The sequence below is a fragment of the Carettochelys insculpta genome, chromosome 28, assembly GCF_033958435.1.
Source record: "Carettochelys insculpta isolate YL-2023 chromosome 28, ASM3395843v1, whole genome shotgun sequence".
Lineage (NCBI taxonomy): Eukaryota > Metazoa > Chordata > Testudines > Carettochelyidae > Carettochelys > Carettochelys insculpta.
In genome coordinates this window covers 8118492-8139461 of record NC_134164.1, presented here as the reverse complement: position 1 = coordinate 8139461, position 20970 = coordinate 8118492, and the positions used below count along the sequence as shown (strand labels likewise).

At 44.6% G+C, this 20970-nt stretch overlaps 1 protein-coding gene across 4 annotated transcripts in view; it reads left to right on the top strand.

Moving 5' to 3' along the window:
* KANSL1 (KAT8 regulatory NSL complex subunit 1) overlaps positions 1 to 20970 on the top strand; it is a 171516-nt gene that overhangs the window by 7847 nt on the left and 142699 nt on the right. For 2 of the 4 annotated variants that reach the window (XM_074979001.1, XM_074979004.1), the window contains exon 1: positions 7927 to 8380. The exons of 1 other annotated variant lie outside the window; for it this stretch is intronic. The gene's annotated coding sequence lies outside the window, so the exon portion shown is untranslated. Of the gene's footprint in view, positions 1 to 7926; positions 8381 to 8621; positions 8650 to 20970 lie in introns of those variants that run through there. One more of the 4 variants, XM_074979003.1, reaches the window with a different exon arrangement.

The window sequence follows — 20970 nt, the reverse complement described above, 5'->3', positions numbered from 1 at the left end:
CCTCTTCATTGCTATTTTTCAACAGTTCAGTCTGCCACAATTGTCTTTCCATGTCTGTGGTGCGTTTGTCAGAGAGAGAGAGTGCATATGTATCAGATATTTTGTTGTGTTTGAGACCAAGGATTCTTTTACCATTTAAAAATAATATCATAGTTTAATATAGTACACGTGGGTCATTCTAGAGAGCAGGCTTTCTTGGATCAGTGGGAAATAGATCTGGAGCTCATTATGAACACTGCTGGTAGCTAGACCTTCATCGTTTCCCCTTGTCTTGCGAACAGTTGTTTTTTTTTATATTACCCTTAGGAAGTCAGTATAGCTCTGGCATAGCCCAGCTCTGTACTTTATCCAACACTGCTGAGGACACATTGCCTTGATAGGCTAATCTTTGCACTGGCTACCCTTTGTTTAAATACAGATCATGGTTCAAGGACACTGAGCTGATTTTCAAGGTCATACATGGATTTGGTCCTAGCTACCTGAGAGGTTGTCTCTTCCTCCATGACCTTTAATGACAGATATGTTCCACTGGAACAATGAAGCTGTCAGACAAAAGGCGGGGATTTAGGACCGCAAGAAGTCACATGACTAAAAGCAACGATGGGCAGACCCAAAGCAGCACTCATTTGGCAAAGAAAATCACCAGTGTGTTGCTTCTAGGCAGCAGGGGCAGTGCATTTGGGTCTTATATAAACAAGACGGTGGTACTGTTTTACCTAAGCCAGTGTGTAGGTGATAGTACTAGTCTTGTGGTGTAGTTATTGGTACAATCCCTTAATGTGCATGCTGTTAATGAGTATAAAAAGTGCTTATATTGGTATAATTTATTACTGTACAGGAAAAAGCAACCGTTATAAGGTACCTGTTGTACTTATAATAAAAATCACAGAAATGTAGGCTTAGAAGAGACCTTGAGAAATAATCAAATCCAGCATCCTGCCCTGGTCAAGATCGGGTAAATCTAACTCAACTCATTGATGTTTGTTCTACCCCCCCCCCCTTTTTTTTTTTTTTTTTTAGAAAAAACTCCAATGATGGGAATTCTGCAGCCCCACTTGGGGAGGGATAGCTCAGTGGTTTGAGCATTGGCGTGCTAAACCCAAGGTTGTGAGTCCCATCCCTGAGGGGGCCATTTAGGGATCAGGGTAAATAGGTTAAAAAAGGGATGGCGCTTGGAGCTTCTAGAAGGGCAGGCAACCGGACTTGATGACCTTCCATGGTCCCTTCCAGTTGTATGAGATGTATATCTCCATATACTAAGCCTCTCTCAGACAACCTTAATAGCTAGAAAGCTGTTCCTAGTACAGATTGAACCTCTCTAGCCTGGTACCCTCAGGACCTGACTGGTTCCGAATGAGAGAATTTGCCAGACCATGAGAGATCAATATTGTCTGGCAGCATTACTAATGCTTCCCATGCTTACTGGGTTTTCAGAAGACATTTAGGGATGAATTATAGCTAAATAACAGCACAGAACACTGACTGGTGGCTGCAACAAACTTTATGTGACCATGGCAAACTTGGCCACACCCATGATAAATGGTCATTCTAGTGACTAAAATCATCCCGGATTAGGGATTTTGCCAGATGAGGGAGTGCCGGATTAGAGAGGTTCAACCTATAGCTAAATCTCCCTGGCTGGAGATTAAGCTTGTTACTTCATCACCTACCTTCCATGGGCCTGGAGAGCAATTGATCCACTTTTCTCTTGCCAACAGCACTTCACATATTTGCCAGGTCCCATTTCTGTCATCTTTTCTCATGACTAAAAAATCCCTTTCCGCCAGTATTCTGGCACTTTACCTGTCCTTCAGGAGTTGTCAAAGATTATTGCTAGTGGTTGTGAGGTTGTTTTTTCTGGTTCTTGAAGTACTGCAGAGTGAATTTCAACAGGCTCTGCTGACTTGAACATATCTAATTTACCTAAATATTCTTTAACTATCTGGGGTTGGCAGTCAACCCCTGTACCCCCCTCAATATTGTGAGGAGTAAGGGAGGTAGATAGGAGAGTTCTCCCATGGACTTCCCTCTGTGAGGACAGCCAGGTAAGTTGATTGCAGATAAGTTGAGTCTAGCTATGCAATTGCCATAGCTAGACTTGCATATCTACAGTCTAATCTAATGCCAAGTGTAGGCTTGGTTTTAATTCCAGCTCTCCTGAATGCTTTTGATTTTCTTCCCCTGAAACCTTATCTACAACCTCTGGTTGATTGTTTGTTTGTTTGTTTGTTTTTTTTTAAAAGTAAACTCTCTAAGTCAAACTATCCTTATTTTGCTGTTTTTACTCCTTTTCTTTTTGCCTGAGGATCACGAAATCTGTCATTGCATGATAACTTTTACCCAAATTGCTTTCCACCTTCAGATTTTCTAGCAATTCCTCCCCATTGGGCAGATTCAGTTCTAAAGTAGCTCTCCCCTGTGGTTATTACTTCCTCCTCCTGGAACAAAAAAGTTATCCCCAAAACATCCCAGGAACTTACTGGAAACTGTGTTTTAATATATTACTTTTTAGAGAGCGAGAGCGAGAGCGAGAGCGAGAGCGATCGATCGATCGATCTCCTTCATGTATAATGCAACACCTCCTCCTTAACCTTCTCTGTCCTTCCTGAAGAAGTGATAGGCCTCTCTAATCCAAAGCTCCTGTGATGCCAATTAAGTTGTAAATTATCCTGTATGCTAATACTTCCCTGTTTTTATTTCTTAAACCATAAGGTCTCGGAGTATGCGAACCCAGAGTACACGACTCCACTCTTACGCAGCTGACCCCCAAGTCCTACAGTAAACCCTGGAAATGCACAATTTCCAGTTGCACTTAACTCGCTTCCCCCAGGCTCTGTGTGGCCCTGGCTCAGCCCTCCCCCACCCTGCATAGCTCCTGCTTATCCCCCACCACTGCCTCTGGCTCTAGCTCACCACCTCTCAGGCACAACTCTGCCTTAACCTCCCCTGCCCTGCTTCAGCCCCTCCCCCGCCAACTCACCACCCATGAATGGCTCCAGCTCAGCCCCCACCCTGGCTCTGGCTCCAACTCACCACCCCTCCGGTGCAGCTCCAGTTCAACCCCACACCTGCCCTGGTTTAAACCCCCCCACGCAGCCCTGGTTCAACCCCTGCAGCCTGGCTCACACCTGAGCAAGGCCCCAGCTCACAACCCTCATGCACACCTCTGGCTCAACTCCATCCCTCGTTCCCCCTGCAGCCCTAACCTACCCCAGGCTTAGTCATCCCCCCCCCGCCTCCTGCGGCCTTAACCCTCCCCAACTGCCACCCCACCACAGGACTTACCTTTCTGCTGCTTCCCCTGCTGCAGAACGTGTGTTCTGCTGGGTAAATAGCCAGACCCCCACTTACGTGAAATCCAGGTTATGCGAGGGTGCATGGAATGGAACCCTTGTGGAACTTGATGGTTCTACTGGACTCCTTGCATTTGTGTGTAGATTGCTGAAGTGTTGCCTAGGTCCCACTGATTTCCCTCTGGTAACTTTCTGTATAGTCAACAACTAATCCCCTGTTCAGGTTGCTTCTCTTTCTCCATACTGCATCTACAGTAGAGGTCATACTGGTATAACTATTTTAATAAGGGGTGCGGGGGAAATCACACCCTGATGTATCACTACAAAATCTACGTGGAGACTAGGCCTCAGGAAAGGGAGGGGTGCTTTTGATAAGTCACTAGTGAGCAGTCTGCTTATTTAACAAGCATTGTTGATCGCTAGCACTTGTTCAAAGCACTGTACATGTCAAATATTATGTAGTTATTCGCTCCCAACTGTCCTGTGAAATGCCTAAATATAATCATCTTACAGCTGGGGAAACTGAGATGTAAACGTAAAATAGGTACATTGCAATCTATTGGTGGTGGAGCCCAGAGCATAACTTGAGTGTGATTATTTGTCCCAAACTAATTTCTGTATACCACACTGCCTCTGGGTCAGCTCTGTAGTTCCATCTGCTACTTAACTAGTAGTACAATTCTTACGGTCAGGTTTTGCTGCAAATGAAAATATGTACTAGGCCTTGATCCCATGACTATTTAATGTACATGTTGAAAGTTGAGCTTTAGAGAGTTCCATTGAAGTCAGTGGCTGTGAATTGATGTTATAATTAAGCATGCATATAAATGTTTTCAGAGTCAGGGTTACAATGCATACTAACAGAGTGCCTCATTTGTGAAGTTCAGGAGGTTGCTGTAGTGGATTTTTGTGGTACAGTTACATAACAATAGGACCTGATTCTCATTTTCCATTAAAGTTCCTTCATATTGCTCTGTCAGTGTGTATTTCATTTGCAGCAGGAGCAGAAAAGGATTTTCCGCATAAGGCAAAATAAGCTACCAGTTTAATGGAGACTGACCCCTTAAATGTGCTTCTAAAGTTCTGGTACTTCTGGCATTAGCTCACCATAAATTGAAAGAGCAGGGGTATTGAATCTTTAAAAACTTTAATTCCTATTATTTGTCAGGCATTTAAACTAAATAAATGGTATAAAAATAAACAAGTCCAGCTCCTCCTCCCTCCTACCACATTTTTAAACACTGTCTAAAAATTTCCTCTCACTCAGATTTCACTGCATTGCTAACTGTGATAGTACAACTGGCTTATGAATTGTCTACCTATCTTTTTCCCCTAAGACGTAAGGACAAGACATGAATATCCTGTAAAAACAAATAGGGGGTTAAAAACTAAATAAGGCTTTCCTTGGACAACTTGTAAAAAGGTAAGGAGTGGAAGAGAATATCCATTTTCTTTCCTTTTTAAAGTGTCAAATTGGTGGGCAACCTGTGACCCATCCAGGTAATCCACTGGTACATTGCAAGACATTTTGCTGATCTTGACTGTCAGCAAACACAGCCCTCCCCCACCCTATCAGCTTCCACCATTCCCCACCAATGGGAGCAGTGGGGGAACCAGGCCTGTAGATGGTTAATGTCAGGAAAATGTCTTACGGCCTGCCACTACCTTGGTGGGCCCCATGCAGACTGATGGCTGCCTACTAGTGGGTTAAACATACAAGGCTCATTCCTTCAATCAGAACCACGTGGGCAGACCCTTGTACCTATGTGGATCCTCACTGAAGTCACTGGGACTCCATGTGGGCAGAAGAGAGTGCTTGTGTGGGTCTTACTAAAGTAATACAGCTGAAAGAATTAGCCAGTTTCCAAACCTAATATTAAAATATCAGATATGTGCTAGATGGTGTACAGAAGTATAGGAAGTCAGAGTCTCTGCTCTCAAGCATATTAAACTTTTTATAAAGACAGAGCAGACAAAAGATGGGGAGAAACAATGTACAAATAAAGTACTCTGGGTGATAAATATTGCATTTCAGAGGACATGTCTGTTAAACTATATAGCAATCTCCTCTATTTTTTAATAAACTAATTTTATATTTTTGTTTCATTTCTATTTAAGGAGGCCTTTTGAAAATGGTTTCCTATTTTTTAAATATTCTTCTGAGTTTAATATTGACCTTTCTTTACTTATTAAATGTATCTCTCTCTCTCACGTACACAGATACACATGACTAAGTTTGTTCTTTAGAAATCTCCTTCCCTTCACTAGGAAACTGTTTAATAATCCTTGAATAAGTTTTTGCCAACCCCTCCCTCCATCTCTAATATGCCTTTCAGGATTGCTGCACTTATTTTTTCAGAGTGAAGAAAGAAGGGTTTTAGTAGCAGTTAGCAGTATGTTTGCCTGAGGTGCAATTTTATGGTAGCTGGATAATGTTGCTTCCTGTAGCACATATTTACATTACCTTCAATCAAGATAAAAACTTACTAGCTATATTTTGATGTGATTAAGGCTCAGCTGATGTGTATATCTGAATGAGCTTCTGAGCAGCACACCAATCTTTGCTTGAAGTTGCTGAACTCAAAGGGAAAACATATATCCCCAATCTACCAATAAAAAACACATAGGCCATGTCTACACTAGCCAAAAACTTCAAAATGGCCATTCAGATGACCATTTCGAAGTTTACTAATGAAGCGCTGAAATACATATTAGCGCCTCATTAGCATGCGGGTGGCTGAGGCACTTCGAAATTGACGCGGCTCGTCCAGACAGGGCTCCTTTTTGAAAGGACCCCGCCTACTTCGAAGTCCTCTTATTCCCATCTGCTCATATGTATTTCAGCGCTTCATTAGTAAACTTCGAAATGGCCATTTCGAAGTTTGGGGCTAGTGTAGACATGGCCGTATTGACCTAAGACACCTCTGCGCCCTTTATAAGCTGTACTAGTTTGAGCTCCTGTATTACTGTAGGAAACAATTGTTGCACGCTTAAGGTCTTCTGTGATGGCTTTTAATGATGCTCTCTGTTCTACATTGTTTAATGGTTTGGGTACAGAGCACATGTTGGCATGTACTAATATTTTGATAGTTATGTCACTACAGGCTGGAGCGCTAAACTGGCAACGTCTGTAATTTGGCATGATTTTAGTTAGCTGGATGACCACCTATCATGGTTGCGGACAAGTTTCCTGTGGTTCCATAAATTTTTGTTTTGTTTTCCCAGCCACCAGTCCTGGCTCTGTGTTCGGTGCTTATTTAGCTCTAATTTATCTCTAAATGGCTAAGAGCCCAGTAAGCCCTGCAAGTGCCATTATTGCTGCTAGATAATATTGACCTCCAATGCTCTGGTAACTCTCTCCTCCAGCACTGCTGAGGTTCCAAGAGTGCCAGATTAGACTGGTTAAACCTGTATATGTTTATGCACCAGCATAGAAGTCTCATGTTGTGGTGCCAGAGTTCATCCCTGCGGAGATAGGTGGTTGCATTAGTAGATTTGTGTAGGGTGTTTTTTTTAAAATGTTAAGGTGGCTAAGAATTTCACATGACTTTGAGCTTTGCTGAAAAAGGCAAGTTCAGTCTCTTCTTCCAAGCAGTTGTCTCAACACTGTGTTGTATTTACAGTGATGTCCTATTGTCCCTGGCACAGTTCCCCTTTGGAGAAAGAACTTCCTTTGGCATGTGGCACCTTATGGACTAACAGATATTTTGGAGTGTAAACTTTCATGGGCAAAGACCCACTTTGTCAGATGCATCTTTGCCCACGAAAGCTTATGCTCCAAAATATTTAAGTTTCATAAGGTGCCCCAGGACTTGTGTGTTTGCAGATACAGACTAACGCTGCTACTCTCCTTTGATCCTTTGAGCATGGATAGTAACAGTCTGTACAGATCTAGCTCCTGCATGCTTTTGGTGAATGTTCCACTGAGTCGTTACAGAGCCCCTGGGGCTGTGTGTGCATAGCTGCAGGCTGGGCTATCTTGGGACTGTGCTGACAGAGCTGGCACACAGCTAGTAGAGGTGAGCGGGGGCGGATGTGGGGACTACGCCTCCCAGCAAGCTCTGCGGCCGCGGGCGCATGCGGAGTGAACGCGGGTGCCACGCCCCCTGGCGGCTTGCGGGTGCTTTGCAGGGCGCCGCAGCTCCTTGCTGCAGCGTAAGTGGCGCCTGACTGCACCAGCAGCAGGACAATAGGCCGCGAGGCTCCGAGTGCCCGGGCCAGGGTCCAGTGCACGGCCGGGCGCAGCCCGACGGGCCAGACTGGGTCCGGACCCAGCACTGTACAATACCCCCCACTCCCCGGGTTCGCTCCGCGGTGGGACCAGCCCACAGCCTCTGCGCCCCCGCCGCCCGCCAGCAACGCCGCACGTGCAGGGGGAGCTGCTTCGCCCCGCGTGGCTCAGGCAGGGCTCGGCGCCGCAGTGGCGTGCGCGGCGCGGCTGGCGCGGGAGGAGGCGGCCCGCGCCCTCGGCAGCCGGCTCTGCGGGGCCCCCTGGCTGCGAGCGGGCGGCGCGGGCGCAGTGCGCTTGGCGGCCGGCGGGGGCGCTGCGCCTGGCTTCCCTTCCCCCCCCCCGCCCGGTGCATTCTCCGATTAAAGGGAGGGGGAGGGCCGAGAAGGAGCCTGGCCGCCATTTTCCGAGCAGCGCCGCCGCCGTTCTGACCCGGAGCGGGGGGGAAGCACCGCAGCGCCCGCTCCGTCGCCGCACCCCGGGCGCAGAGGGAGACGGAGCGCCCGCTCGCCCGACGCTGCCGCCGCCCGCGTGCAGGCGAGGACCACAGCCGGCGGCTCCGGGGCGCTCCCCGCGCCGGGGGTGGGGGGGCAGCTTCTCCCCCCGCCCCAGCCCGGGTTGCAGCCGCCGCCGCCGTTCTGCACCCGGGAAGGGAGAGGGAGAAGAACCCAGTCCCCCGCCGCCGGCGGAGTCAGGGCGGGTCCGAGCGGGGGGGGGAAGCTGGGGCTGCAGCCGGGGCTGGCGGTGCCTGTGCCGGCTGCGGCTTCGCTTCTCCCCTCGGTCGGCGCTTGTTTGCAAACTGCGCCCATTTTGTGCGGGGCTGAATCCGCCCGGACTGTGCTCTCGGCTCCATCACGTGGTAGGTGCCGCTGCCGCCCCGCTCGCTCTCCCCTCCGCCCGCTGCCCTTTCTCCTTCCCTCCCGCCCTCCCTCCCGCTGCCCCTTTGTTACTGCAACTACCGCCGGCCCAGCGGAGCCAGGCAACTTTAAATGGCTCCTGCTCCCTCGGCGGGGCTCCTGCCGTGTGCATTGAAGGGGAGGGGAAGAAGGGGGGGCTAGCTCCCACCCTCGCCATCTGCGACCGCGGCTGCCTCGGTGCCCGGCGCCGCCGCCTCTGAACGTGTCTGATGTGGGTTTCTGCCCGTCCCGGCTTCAGCCCCAACTTCTCTGCCCGGCTGCGTGTTCCCCCGCACCCCTCCCCGTGCCAGGCGCGTTCGGGGCTCCTGGTGGTGTGTTGGGTAAAGTACTCGGGGTCACGGTAGCGGATCTTTCAGCCAGGCTCCTCCGGGGGAGGGGAGCATGTGTGGGAGGCAGGGTGGGGGAGAGCAGGGGCCTGACTTTGTTTTCGCGGCTGTGCTTGGTGCCTTCCTGGTGGAAGTGGTTGGTGTGCTCTTGCTGAGCCCTGCCTGCTAAGCCTTCCTCTGTAGGTAGCTCGCCTTGTGCTAATGTCTGTGTCTGTTTCGATTCCCTCCCCTAGCGCGCGTGGCTAGCAAAGTACTGCGGATCCATTGCGCAGGTGGCGGTAGCGAGGAGGTTGCTTTGATGGCGCCACTTTAAATTGAAATCTTGTACAAGGGCTGGAACCTTTCGCGGCTTGTTCAGAAACTTGAATGGTCGCGGATGGAACGCTTCCAGTCTGGTTATTCGAATGTGGAGGACCTTAAAGTTCCAAAAGAGAATCCTGCATTGCCGACCCTCCCCCCCGCCCGTTCCATTCACACTCCCCTCCCGTGTGTGTTGCCATTTCTCTGTCACGTGGTTGGCCGTCATTGTGGTGTGGTGGTGGTGGTGTTTGTATGGTGTGTAATACTATACACTAGTCTTAATTTGAAGTCTCTCTCTCAAAAAAACAAAGAAGCCAACTCAAAGCTACCCTTTGGAAGAGAACAAAGGGGTTAGGGTATTTAAAACTCCGATTTTGGGGTTCCCCCCTTTTTTATTTAAAGTAAACCCAAGAAAGTTGCATAATCTTCAGCTTGCATAACTGTGTGTGAGGGAGCTTGCCCCTTCATACTGCCTTTGGGCCCAAGTGCAAAATTAAGTGTGAAATGTCACCTTCTCATAGTTTTAAATACATCAATTAATGTATTTGTAAGTATGTGTCTAGGCTTCCCCTCTACTGGTTTTGGGGCTTAGAGTGTTCTGTTTTCTGACATAGGTTTTATCCATTAAACCCCAGTTGAAAGTTTGTGGTTTTTAATAATTTTGGATTGGGGGGGGAAATTTTTCTCTTCTGTAAAAAGAAGCATATGACTTTATTCACGTTTTAAAAGGCTATTCTGTTCTTGCATATATGTTACATTTAGCACATTTGTGATGCTCTCTTGCAGAGAATTTGCCTGCCAGTAGATCTGCTTAGGATTTTTAAAGGAATATCTCTTTGTTTTTTGTAATGTGTTTATCCATTGATGGTGGCTACAATTTTTTTTTTTTTTTTTTTTTTTTTTTTTTTTGTAAATTGGAGCATAGTCTTTCCTACTAATGAAATCTATGTGTATTCTAAATTTAGCCAGTATGTTTTATACTATGAGTCTGAGTGACAAACAGAATTCCATAAAACAGGCCATGGTACATGAGAAATTGCTGTTGTTTTCGTTTTTTTTTTTTTTTTTTTGGTCTGACCACTGTATTTAGAACAGTTTGGGCCATTTTCTTGCTAGCAGTTACATCATGTCATGTGATACGTACTGTGTGATGTGTATTTCTAAAAATAAAATGAGGTAAAAAGCCCATCCTCAGGGAAGTTTAAATTGTGTTGTGAGACTGAGGCAGTACTTCAGTCATAACATTCTGACAAGTAATAAACTGCCTCTTTTTTTTTCTGGACAGTCCAGTTGATATACTAATATATTATAACTTACCCTATAACTTTGTTTTTAAAAAAAGTTTTATCTAGGAGAAAAACATAGATCTCCGTTCTTAATCAAATTTAATAGTGTTTGTTTTTCAAAATCCTGTGTTTGTTTTCAGAGGAGAATGGGTAAATTAACATTATGCATTCTGTATATTCTCCCTTAAAATCTCCTATCCAGCATGAGGTAAATATATGGGTAGTGATGATGCTTTAAAGATTTTAGTCAGTTTTATTATATTTAAATCTAAGATGATTTTGATCTCTTGAGTTTTTGCTTTGAGATGGGAACTTGATAGTGGGACCTCCTAAGGTAAACTGTTGGCAAAGCCTTGTTTGGGGAGGAGGGGCTGTGGAATTTTCTTCCTTAACTGTACCATTTCATTGAGGTCACTGTAAATCCATATTAGGCCCTGTCTGTGTTAAAACTTAAATCCATATTGTGGAGTTAATTACAACACAGTTACAGGAGACTTGGGAAGGTTGGAAGTCTTTTTTTCTTATGTACTCTCCTGCTTTTGTTATATTTATAAAGAATGCCCAAAATATTATAAGTAGCTAGTTGTGTGTTTGTTTTTTTTTTCGGTCCCTGCCCTGGCTTTTTTTTTTTTTTTAATCATTTTAAATGCAAGTGAAGTCCACTCTAAGATTGTGGTGACTGGAGAATATATCACAAATCAGGAGAGTAAAAGCTGAATAATTTTTAAGTGGCTTTAACTATAACATGTGGTTTTCTTAACATTTGTAATACCAACATCCAATGAAGACTTTGGACAAAACATGTCTCTGGAATGTCAACACCTTATCTTTTCAGTTGAGAGCTGAAATATGCATGCTTTGTGTTCCCCCAGTAGCTCACTAGCAAAGCCAGAGAGATCAGATTTAATATTCTAAAAAGGTAAATAAGAAATGTATTCAGGCATTCTTCATGCTTGCATCCTAAAAGGAGGCAGATAACAACAAAAGGTGAACCAGTTTTTCAGGGATTGTTCCTTATACTCTTGTTAGAAATTCTAAATCTCTTCTGAAAACTAATTTTGAAGGTGTGCAAATTGTTTTGCTTATTATAAACTTCTCTGCTGTCTTACCTCCCACTCACTTTTTTTTTAATCAAGCCCTGTGTGTCTGTGTGATAGGAACAAGTTGTTGCATCAGCTAGCCCTTAAATGAGACACTATCATTCAGTTAACATTTTCTGAATATCCCATAATATGCTGATTTGGTCACATACCACATAGTTTCTGTGCATGGTCCTTTATATTCAGTGTGTTTTTGGAGTCTTTGAACACTTGGGTGATTGGAATGGCAGGTGATCTGTGAAGTACAGTTTGCTTTGTTTTTATTTAATAAATATCATTTCCCAAGTCATAACATTTTTTAATACACTCTGTATATCTAGAATGAATGTCCAGAAAACTTGTATTAGCATTCTTCTCCTTCGTAAAAAGAGAATTTTCCCCAGGCTCCTAAATTATTGTTCACATATATGGTTCTAATTTTTTTTCCTTAAGTGTACCTCAGAACACTTGGTATCTTGGTGGGATCACTGTAAATCCATATTAGGTCCTGTCTATGCTGCAAACTAAGTCCATATTATGGACATAATTACAACACAGTTAAGGTGACCTGGGAAGGATGGGAGTCTTACGTACTTGCCTGCTTCTTTTATTATGTATAAAGAGCTTCCTCCTGTCTCTTCTCAGTTGGACGAAGAGCTGCCACACATCTGAGTCCTGGCTATGTAGTCATTTAATGTGTTATGCCACAAGTCTATTCTTTTCAAAGTACGTTCAAACCCCCATGAATGCAATCAGTTTACTACAAAACTGTTCAGACTACAGGCAGAAAAGGGAAGTGTAGCTTCTCATAACTGGTTTCTCAGCACACTGTAAATTAATGAATGATTGCAGGAACTAAAATAGAAGTTTTGATGATCAAGGAGATCTAATTCTGAAGAGTGGAACTTGGGCACTGCTTTAAATGAATCGGATGAAAAATCTTACTTTTTTTAGATGGTTAAGGAACAACAAATTAAAAAAAAAATAGCTGAAACGTACCTGATCAGAGGAGAGGGTACTTACTATGGGTCTGTTCAGACCTGTTTGACCATATCTTTGTCAGCTCCTCAGTTTAGACTTGTTGTGGCAGAATTACTTTTCTGTAGCAGCTCTATGCAACATCTAGGCTGAAATTTTTTTTAAAGTAGCTTTATTAAAATCTGTTTGTTTACTGAAGGCTGATGAAGACTTGAGTCAAGTTAGTAGCATAAAGTCTGGTAATTCTGGCTTTATTATGAAGTCTCTACAAAGTTATGCCAATGTTGTGTCTCCCCCCCCCCGCCCCCCCCCCCTCTTTTTTTTTAAAGTTGTATTATTGAGGCCTGCAATAACAGTGTAGCAGTGTATTGTGAGTGGAAAGTTTTCTTCAATTTGTATTTTTGGTCCTCAAATGATGTGACAAACCAGTTACCGCATAATAACTATGACTTAAGGCTTTCACACACTGCAGCTTCTTTTTATTAGAAAATAGTGTTTGGCACCCTTACTTTGAAACTTACTTCCTGTCACTGATGGATGCTGGGGTGGTGATCCCCATGAATTGCGCTCCACTGTGAGATCCTAAGCAGTTCTTAAAACAGTGATCTATTGGCTCTTTGCAAGCAGTTTGCTAAATTTTTAGCTTTTGGTTTATGGCTCAGATAAAGGTGTACTGGGTTATTGATTCAGTGTTGAATAAGACACTTCAATGTCCCAAGAGAGGTTAGTATGGGGTTAGAGAGCTCTTGTGTTCTAGTCTCCCTGCTGCTAATTCGCCATATGACATAGGGTGGATGACTTAAACTGTTTCCTCACCAGTAAAATGATGAAAACCTGGAATTCTCTCCCAAGGGTGTCAAACTGTTTAGTTAACATTTGTACAGTAGACCCCCTACTTACACAATTTCAACTTATGTGTTTCCTGTAATAACAGGAGTCAAAATTGTGAATGGCAAGGAGCCAGGAACCAGGTGGCAGCCTGACTCCCCTTTGCTTGCAGGAGCTGGGGCACTGACCATTGCTGCTGTTCTCATCTGGTCAGTTTCAAGTGGCCCAGAGCTGGGAACTTTGCTCTCCACTCCCTGCCCCTCCTGGGGGCTGGAAGACTGACCAGTGCAGACATGCTGGTCAATTTCACTGCTCCCACAAGCCAAGGGGAGCCTGGAGCTAGGCTGCTGCCTCCTTCCTGGCTCCCTGCCACTCATGGGAGCAAGGACCCAGGTGCAGCCAGGACTGGGGGACCCGAAGGTGGCAGAACCCCTCCCATACCTGATCCCAGCTTGTGCAAAATTTGACTTGCGTATGGTTGCCCAGGAATGCAACCTACACATAAGTTGGGGGTCTACTGTACAGTGGCTTGAAATGCAAAGTGTTCTATGACGGTGACACATTTTGGCAAAATACTGGAAAATCAATTTTAATGTTTTGACCTTAACACCTTTCTCAAAGTAGGAGCTTAAGAAGGGATTACTTTAACTGCAGCGATAGAGTATGCACAACAAATATGAATATATCTTAAAAAATTGTTCTCATTTTATCTAAATATAGTGTTCAGGACTGCATTTCCTTGGCAAGCTGCCCGGAATACAGGTACAGGAAAGCTCTGTGCATTGTGGGTTTGTGGCGGTATCTGTTTTGATGGAGGAAAGCCAGTCTTTGAGCTGTTTTGTAAATAAAGGAGAGCGGAGTTTTCAGATATTTTGCTTAGATGAAAAACATTTTTTTTTTTTGTGAACATTCCACTGCTTACATTTTACTTTTCCATTGGGCTCTTAAGTGCAACTTTGCTCTAAAGAGTGATTCCACATTATTTAAAAAAAAAAAAATCAAAAAAATTTGTGGAGAAAAAAAAAAAAAAAAAAAAAAGTGGATTTCATATCAAAGACTTGATATCAAACTAGACCACTTTGCAAGTGAATGTTAATTCTTATACATAACTACCAGCCTTCCAACTTCCTCTGGGAGCCGATAGGCTTGCCTCTTCCTCTTTGTTCGCAGTTTAGCACTGTGTAGAACGAATTGCTAAGTACTGACTCTTGTGCAAGCTCTGTTGGGCACCTGAGGGATTGGGTCGGTATAATATATGTCATTTTGAAGATTGCTATTAAGAATATGATTTGTTTTAAGGATTGCCATTAGCAGAGATGCCTGAGAAGGAAAGCCTGGGTTGACATTAAGATTCCAGAGTTCATTGCAGGCTTGACTTTATTTATATTTTATAAACTGAATAAATAGTGTCTTGAATCAGAGGCTCCACAATGCATTTATTAGTCACTTCAGAGCAGAAACAGTCTTTAATATTGGACTTGCATAGAATGCTATAAAACACTGAATCTCAACATCCATTAGACACTGATCGTGTAAATGTAGATAAGGAATATTTTATGCATGTTCAGTGTCTTGGTTCCTGCTTAGAGAGCTACCTCTAATATCTTGACTGTTGTATATTCTAAAGATTTGAGATTTTAAAATTGTTAGCCATGCAGTGCATGAGATGGCGTAACTGCTCCATTCTAAATTTTTTGTCGCATTGTTTTCTTAAAGTTTTTTGAGTTTTGTATTTGAAGGAAATACTTCCAAATTGGCAGTTATGTTGTTCAACTAGAGAACATTGAATGATGAGGGCTTTTTCTTTGCCTAAAAAAGGCATCAGCCCCCACTCCTTCAAAAAAAAAAAAAAAAAAAGTATCTAGAGTTTTATACTGAGAACTTGCTTTATGGGGGGAAAAAAGTCTAAGAACAGAAGTTTCAAAGGCCTGCTTTTAGGCCTTTCAGTTTTAGAGGCTTGTTTTGTATGCTTGCAGCCACTTGTTTAACCACTTTTCCTGTTCATGTTGTTGTAAAAATACTAGAAAATAATGTCTGTAATCTCTTGTGTATGCACTAGGTTGACTTCACTACCTTTTTCCCACTGGATGAGCTTGGTGTCATTTCTGAAAATGGATATCTTTTTCTCAAAATCTCTCCAATGTTAATGTTTAAATAGTGCTGAAAGTATGGACTGAGGTAGATGGATAAGAGTGATTCCTGCTTTGAGGAGCCTACATTCAGCTTGGACATAACACACTTGCCCAAAGAAGTTGAGAGTGAAGGGACGCACGTGAGGTTTATGTAGCTTATGAACATGAGGTTATTTGATTTTTTTTTTTTTTAAACATCTGGTTACGTGCACAATAATACTTTTGTCTACAGGCACTGTTAAGCTTTTGTTTGGCCATGGTAGAAATTTTGGGAATGGGCAAAGGTGATGGAAAGCTAGTTAAAGTAAGTAGATTTTGAAATAGAGGGAGGTTTCCTGGTACAGAAATTAGTGGGGTAAAATGGGAAAAGATGAAGGTACCTAGTGGCAGGAGGCCTCAAAATGGTCATGAAGCCTAGTGAAGCTTGCATATGGTTGAGCAGAAGATTTGAGCGAGGAAGTAAGAGGTGACATTTTGAAAGTGAAGACCATGAGTTAAAAACTTTGTTGCAGGAGTTTCAGATCCCTCTGAGAGTTTTTGAATGATGATAGATGACATGGCAGGGAACAATGACTTTGGCAGCAGAGATCCATAGGAGAGAGATTGATTGTAAGACAACAGTCGGGTAGGAAGACATCACAGTAGTCGGTCTGGAAGGTTATCAAGGTGTGGCTCAGGGCCTTGATGAATTGAAAGGGACAGGCTTGGGAAATGGATAGAGCAGCGTTCCTCAATTTTGTTTGGCCAAGGAACCCTTTTGAACTTGAAAGAATTTTGTGGAACCCTATTCCCAGGATTAATCTGCTCAACCCTAACCCATCCATGGTGCTTTCTGGGGAGCTTACACCGGTGACCATGTGCCCAGCAAAAGGAAGGCTGGCCTGGAGGTGTTCCACTGGCGGGGATGAGCTGAAACTTGCCCACTAGAGGGGTGAGGCCGCTCGGGTAGTGGGGCAAATGAGGGGCTCCCTGCCCTGCTGCCGCTGAAATAGTGGCTGTGTTCTGGGCTGTATTAGCTGGAATGTTGTAAGAAAGGAGGAGTAACTGGGGTGGGGAGTGAGGGAAAGGGTTTGCTTAGCTTTTGAAAGGGAAGGCTGAGAGGGGACATAAGCTTATCAAGTACCTAAAAATGTTGTTTATAAGGAGGCGGGAGGAAAAATGATCTTCCTTAACCTTTCTTGATAGAATAAGAAGCAGTGGGTTTAAGTGGCAGCAAGTGAGGTTTAGGTTGGATGTTGGGAGGTTAAGTGGTTAAGTACTGGAGTAGATTGCAGAGGGAGGTTGTGGAATCGCCATCGCTGGAGATTTTTGGGAGCAGGTTAGATAAATGCCTGTCAGGATGGTGGGCCAGATACAGCCTGCTAAGCCTTTTAATCCGCTCTGCTACCTGCTCCTGTGGCAGGGAACGGTGCTGCTTAAAGTAGCCGCCTGCTCTCTTTGCTGTGGAAACCAGCCAATGGGAGCTGAGAAACTTTTGCTGGGGGAAAGGGCAATGTGTGAAGCCTTGCCCTCTCTGCCCGAGCTTCAGCTTCCAGAGCCACGTGGAATAGCCCATGGGCTGGGGCTAACAACAAGCAGTTTGGAAGACTTCCTGAAAGTGCTGGTGGCTTGGAGCTGCTTAGGTGACCAGATCCTGTCTCTTGCACCCCCTTTCCTGCACCCTGTCCCAGGCCAGAATCCTCTGCTGCACATCCCGGTTGCTGTACCCCAGTATCATGCCCCAGGTCACAACCTCCTTCACCCAAACTCCCCCTCAACCCCACATTACCTCTGGCACCCATGTTTGCTACCCCAAGCTCTATTCTGTACCCATTGTGCACCTGCTCCATAGAAAAATGCGTCCCTTTACCACTTGGAAAAAGCCTGGAGTGGCCTTCCCCATCAAAAATCATTGCTCACCGCTAGTCCAGATGGTGCATGATCCTGCCAGGACCACTCCTGTGGTTCTGTTATAAATGCTGGAGGTGAAGCATGGTTTGGGAGCGGAGGCTCATAGCTCATGACTGCCTTTTAATAACCCTGAGGAGTTATGACCCCCAATTTGAGAGCCCCTGACATGCATACTTTTCCACCTCTCCCGTCATTCTAGCAGTATCTACACTGGGTGATAGGTCAGTTTCACTGTGTCACTTAGGGTGTGGATTTGTCACATCCATAAGTGATGCGGTTATACCAAGCTAAGGCCTGGCCTACACTAGGAAATTAGTGGCATCCTGGATATGTTGGGGGGGTGGGGGGGGCATTTGGAGGTAGAGGGAGGTGTTGCAGAGAGGTTGGAATCCAAGATTTAGTAAAGTTATGAATCTTGGTTAAAATTGCCGCCATGCCTCTGAAGGGAAAGATGAGTGTTTCACCTGTGTAGGGTTTGAAGTGTGTGGTGGATGAACTAGGAAGAATTGATTGATACTTGCAGGATTGGACAGAGGGTGTGTTCAAAGTCATTAGAGCAGATCAGTGAGCAAAAAAACAAAACCCCCCAGCTTCATTAGAGGTCATTGAGCTAAGCCGAACATAAATCTCTGAAAACCAGGAAACAAAGGGCGTAATTTAGAATGGAAAACCGAAATGGAGGGGGATGTTTGGGGAGCAGAACTCTATGCTCCCTGTATTTCCCATTGCACATCTGGTTCCCTCCTTTCCTCCTCTACTCTCTTGCACTGCTTTTCTCCCCTCAGATGGGGAGTTCTGGATATAACCTGCCCCCACCACCGTTTGGAGAGATTGAGAAAAATGGAATACCATATTATGGATAGGTGCAGATGGCCCCCATCCTTCTTCTGGAAATTCTGACTGGAGGGGGAAGATCCATAGGTGGGATTGAGCATGTGTTTCCTCAGCATTCTGAGTTTCCTGGCAGCAGGGGGTCCCTTTTGACAGTTATCTGTTGAAGTTGTCATAGGAAAAACATTTTGAAAATCTGGTGCTGAGTCAAAGCTCTAATAAAACAGGATTTTCATAAACCTACTGCTTGAATAATGCTTTGCGCTAATCAGAGTGGCTGTGTCTGTGTGGTAGCTGCTCAGAAGCTATGCCAGCACATGTCCCTTATGGACAGAGTGCCCTTACTGTTTTGACTCCCCCCATTCCCTGGCTCTGAACTCCAAATCTTATAAGAATCTGAGGCTGTCTACAAGATACAAAATCAATATTAATGAATGCGAATGTAACACTGGATTTTATAAATTCACGCACTCCTCACAAAGTCAACTTTTTGCTGCCAGACGCAATTGGCAAACATTGACTGTTGCAGCAGTGCATTGTGGGAACTTATCCCACAGTTCCCTCATCTCCGTAGTATTCTGGGTATGTTTGCTGGTATTTGACATCTTCCCACATTGCATTGCCCTGATTCTCCTCCCATGGTAAGCAAATGTCCATTTTTCTAGTCGGAAGGAAGGAAAAGTAGGGCATCACAAAGGATGGCAAAGTTGACAAATTGCTTTCTTCTGTAACTGAATTATCAAGGATGTTATAAAAATTAGCAAATGTGTCTCTTCTGAACTGGCTGTCCACTCACCCCCCCCCACCCCTCATTGCATCTGATCTTTGAAAATAACACAGGGACAATGAAAAGCATGAACAAAGAGTAGGTGGTAAAGATTTGGAAAAGAGAGTTGAGTGGAGGGGATTTGGCTTCCCGCTTCGTTATATCACTTCTGTGCACAATTTAGTATTCTCAGCTGGCCTTCCACCCACTCTTCCCTGAGTAAAGGTGTGCAGAGTTAGAAGAAAGACGATAGAAAAGGCTAGGAGAAAAGATTTGTCTTCCCTCTTCACTGCACACAAATTGCCAACACAGGGGATGGCAGCAATACCCTGAAAATCTTAGCTGGGAGACTTCTCTCCGGCAGCGGCTAGCTCCCTGGGTGCTCATTGGGTTGTGGGGTGGTTTCAGTGGCGGGGGCGGGGGGGGGAGGGACTGTTGAAGTAGTCCTCCCCATGCGTCAGAAAGGCTTCAAAAAACATTACTAATGGGAGGAGACTTCCCCCAGCAGCTTCAAGCCCCCAAAATTCTTTCCCGCCCTTGAAGCTCTAAGTGTGCGCAAGCCAGGACATGGTGCTGCCTGGCAGCATGGTCAGCAATGAATGGCAGGAATGTCCTTTATTGGGTCGGGGGGCTGCCCACATGATATACTTGCATTTGGGGTCGGTCTTGTGCTCATAGTGCCTGTAGGGAAGGGAGGAAGAACATGCACAAATGTAAACCTCTGTTTCTCAGCCACTTATGCAAGCATGACCCTCACAACAGCCTTGCTGCCGTGTGGTGTGGCGAGGCAGTGGCTGGAGCCAGGCAGTGCAGGAAAAAAATACCAAGTGTAGAGACAGAACCATGAACTCTGTGCTGAGGCTATTTGTAATGGGTAGATACACTCACAGTGCTAAGAGCAAAGAAGGAAAGATATTTCTGAGACTTTCATACAAACATGACCCCACAACCAAAGACTTCCTGTTCCAATTTGAAATTCATGGTCTTCCTGTAACCCAGCTCTCGCACACCTGGAGAGCAGCGGCCAGAGTGAAGGACTGTGGGGCATTGTGGGTTACATACAGGACACCTCTGGTGTCTGATAAATTTTTAATTTTGAAGACACATGCTTCCTCACTGGCCTTAATTCAGACTCGATGTTACATGTGGCAGGTACTGAAGATGTTATGCTATCAATATTAGTGCTTCCTAAATTGAGCTAATGGTATTCATGTGGTAATAACCAAGACAGTGGTGAACTAACTGCCTTAAATTTGTATTTATCTCATAGTGTAGATGTAACCTAGGTCTTATGAGCAGTTCCTGTTGAAAGAGTTGATTGGGGACGCTGCTATTATTGGCAACTCCTTGATTGGATGACCCGAAGAGTTGCTTTTCTTTGATCATACAACTTAGAATCCCCCTGAAAAAGGTGAGGGATGTGGGTGATTGTGTTACCCTAACTGCCTACAAGAGTTGTTGACCTTTACTATCTAGTGAGATTTCTTTGGCAATACTTCCAAAGTGTAATCAGGGTTTCAGGTAAATTTTAGAGTATCATAAAATACTGGTCTTCTGTGGAAATTTTTGGCCTCTGGTAGAAACATCTGTTCAGCTTATATGGGCTGGATGGCCAAATAAATTTCTTAAGTCTTTAAGATGCTGGAGGACTCTACAGTCTTTCAGGGCTGCTTCCCCAGAAGTCAGTGGCTGTGGCACCCTAACTTAAATGGACATGAAGGGGGACACCAGATAGGATTAGAGTCATGCATTGGGGCCCAGATAAGCTGGAGCTATAAAGTTGCCCACCTAGGAGGTGTGGTGTGAATACTCAAGACCTCTGAGATAATATACTACTGTGTTAGAAGGGGTACTTAGTTAACACTGTTGCAATATCTTAGTATCTTGCTATACTGCAAAAACGAAGTTATTTGTTTCTTCTGTTGACAACACAAGGGCCGTAAAAGTGGGTGAAGATTCATTAAAATAAAGGTAATGGTTCTTTGTCTATATAATCTAGCAGCAATGTGGCTCAGTGGCAGAGAAACCCTATGTGCCACCTGGGCTGCTGAAAATTTTAAATGTGCCCTCTACAGGCCAAAATTAAAAAGCTTTCTGAAGGAGGAAGGAAGGTTGC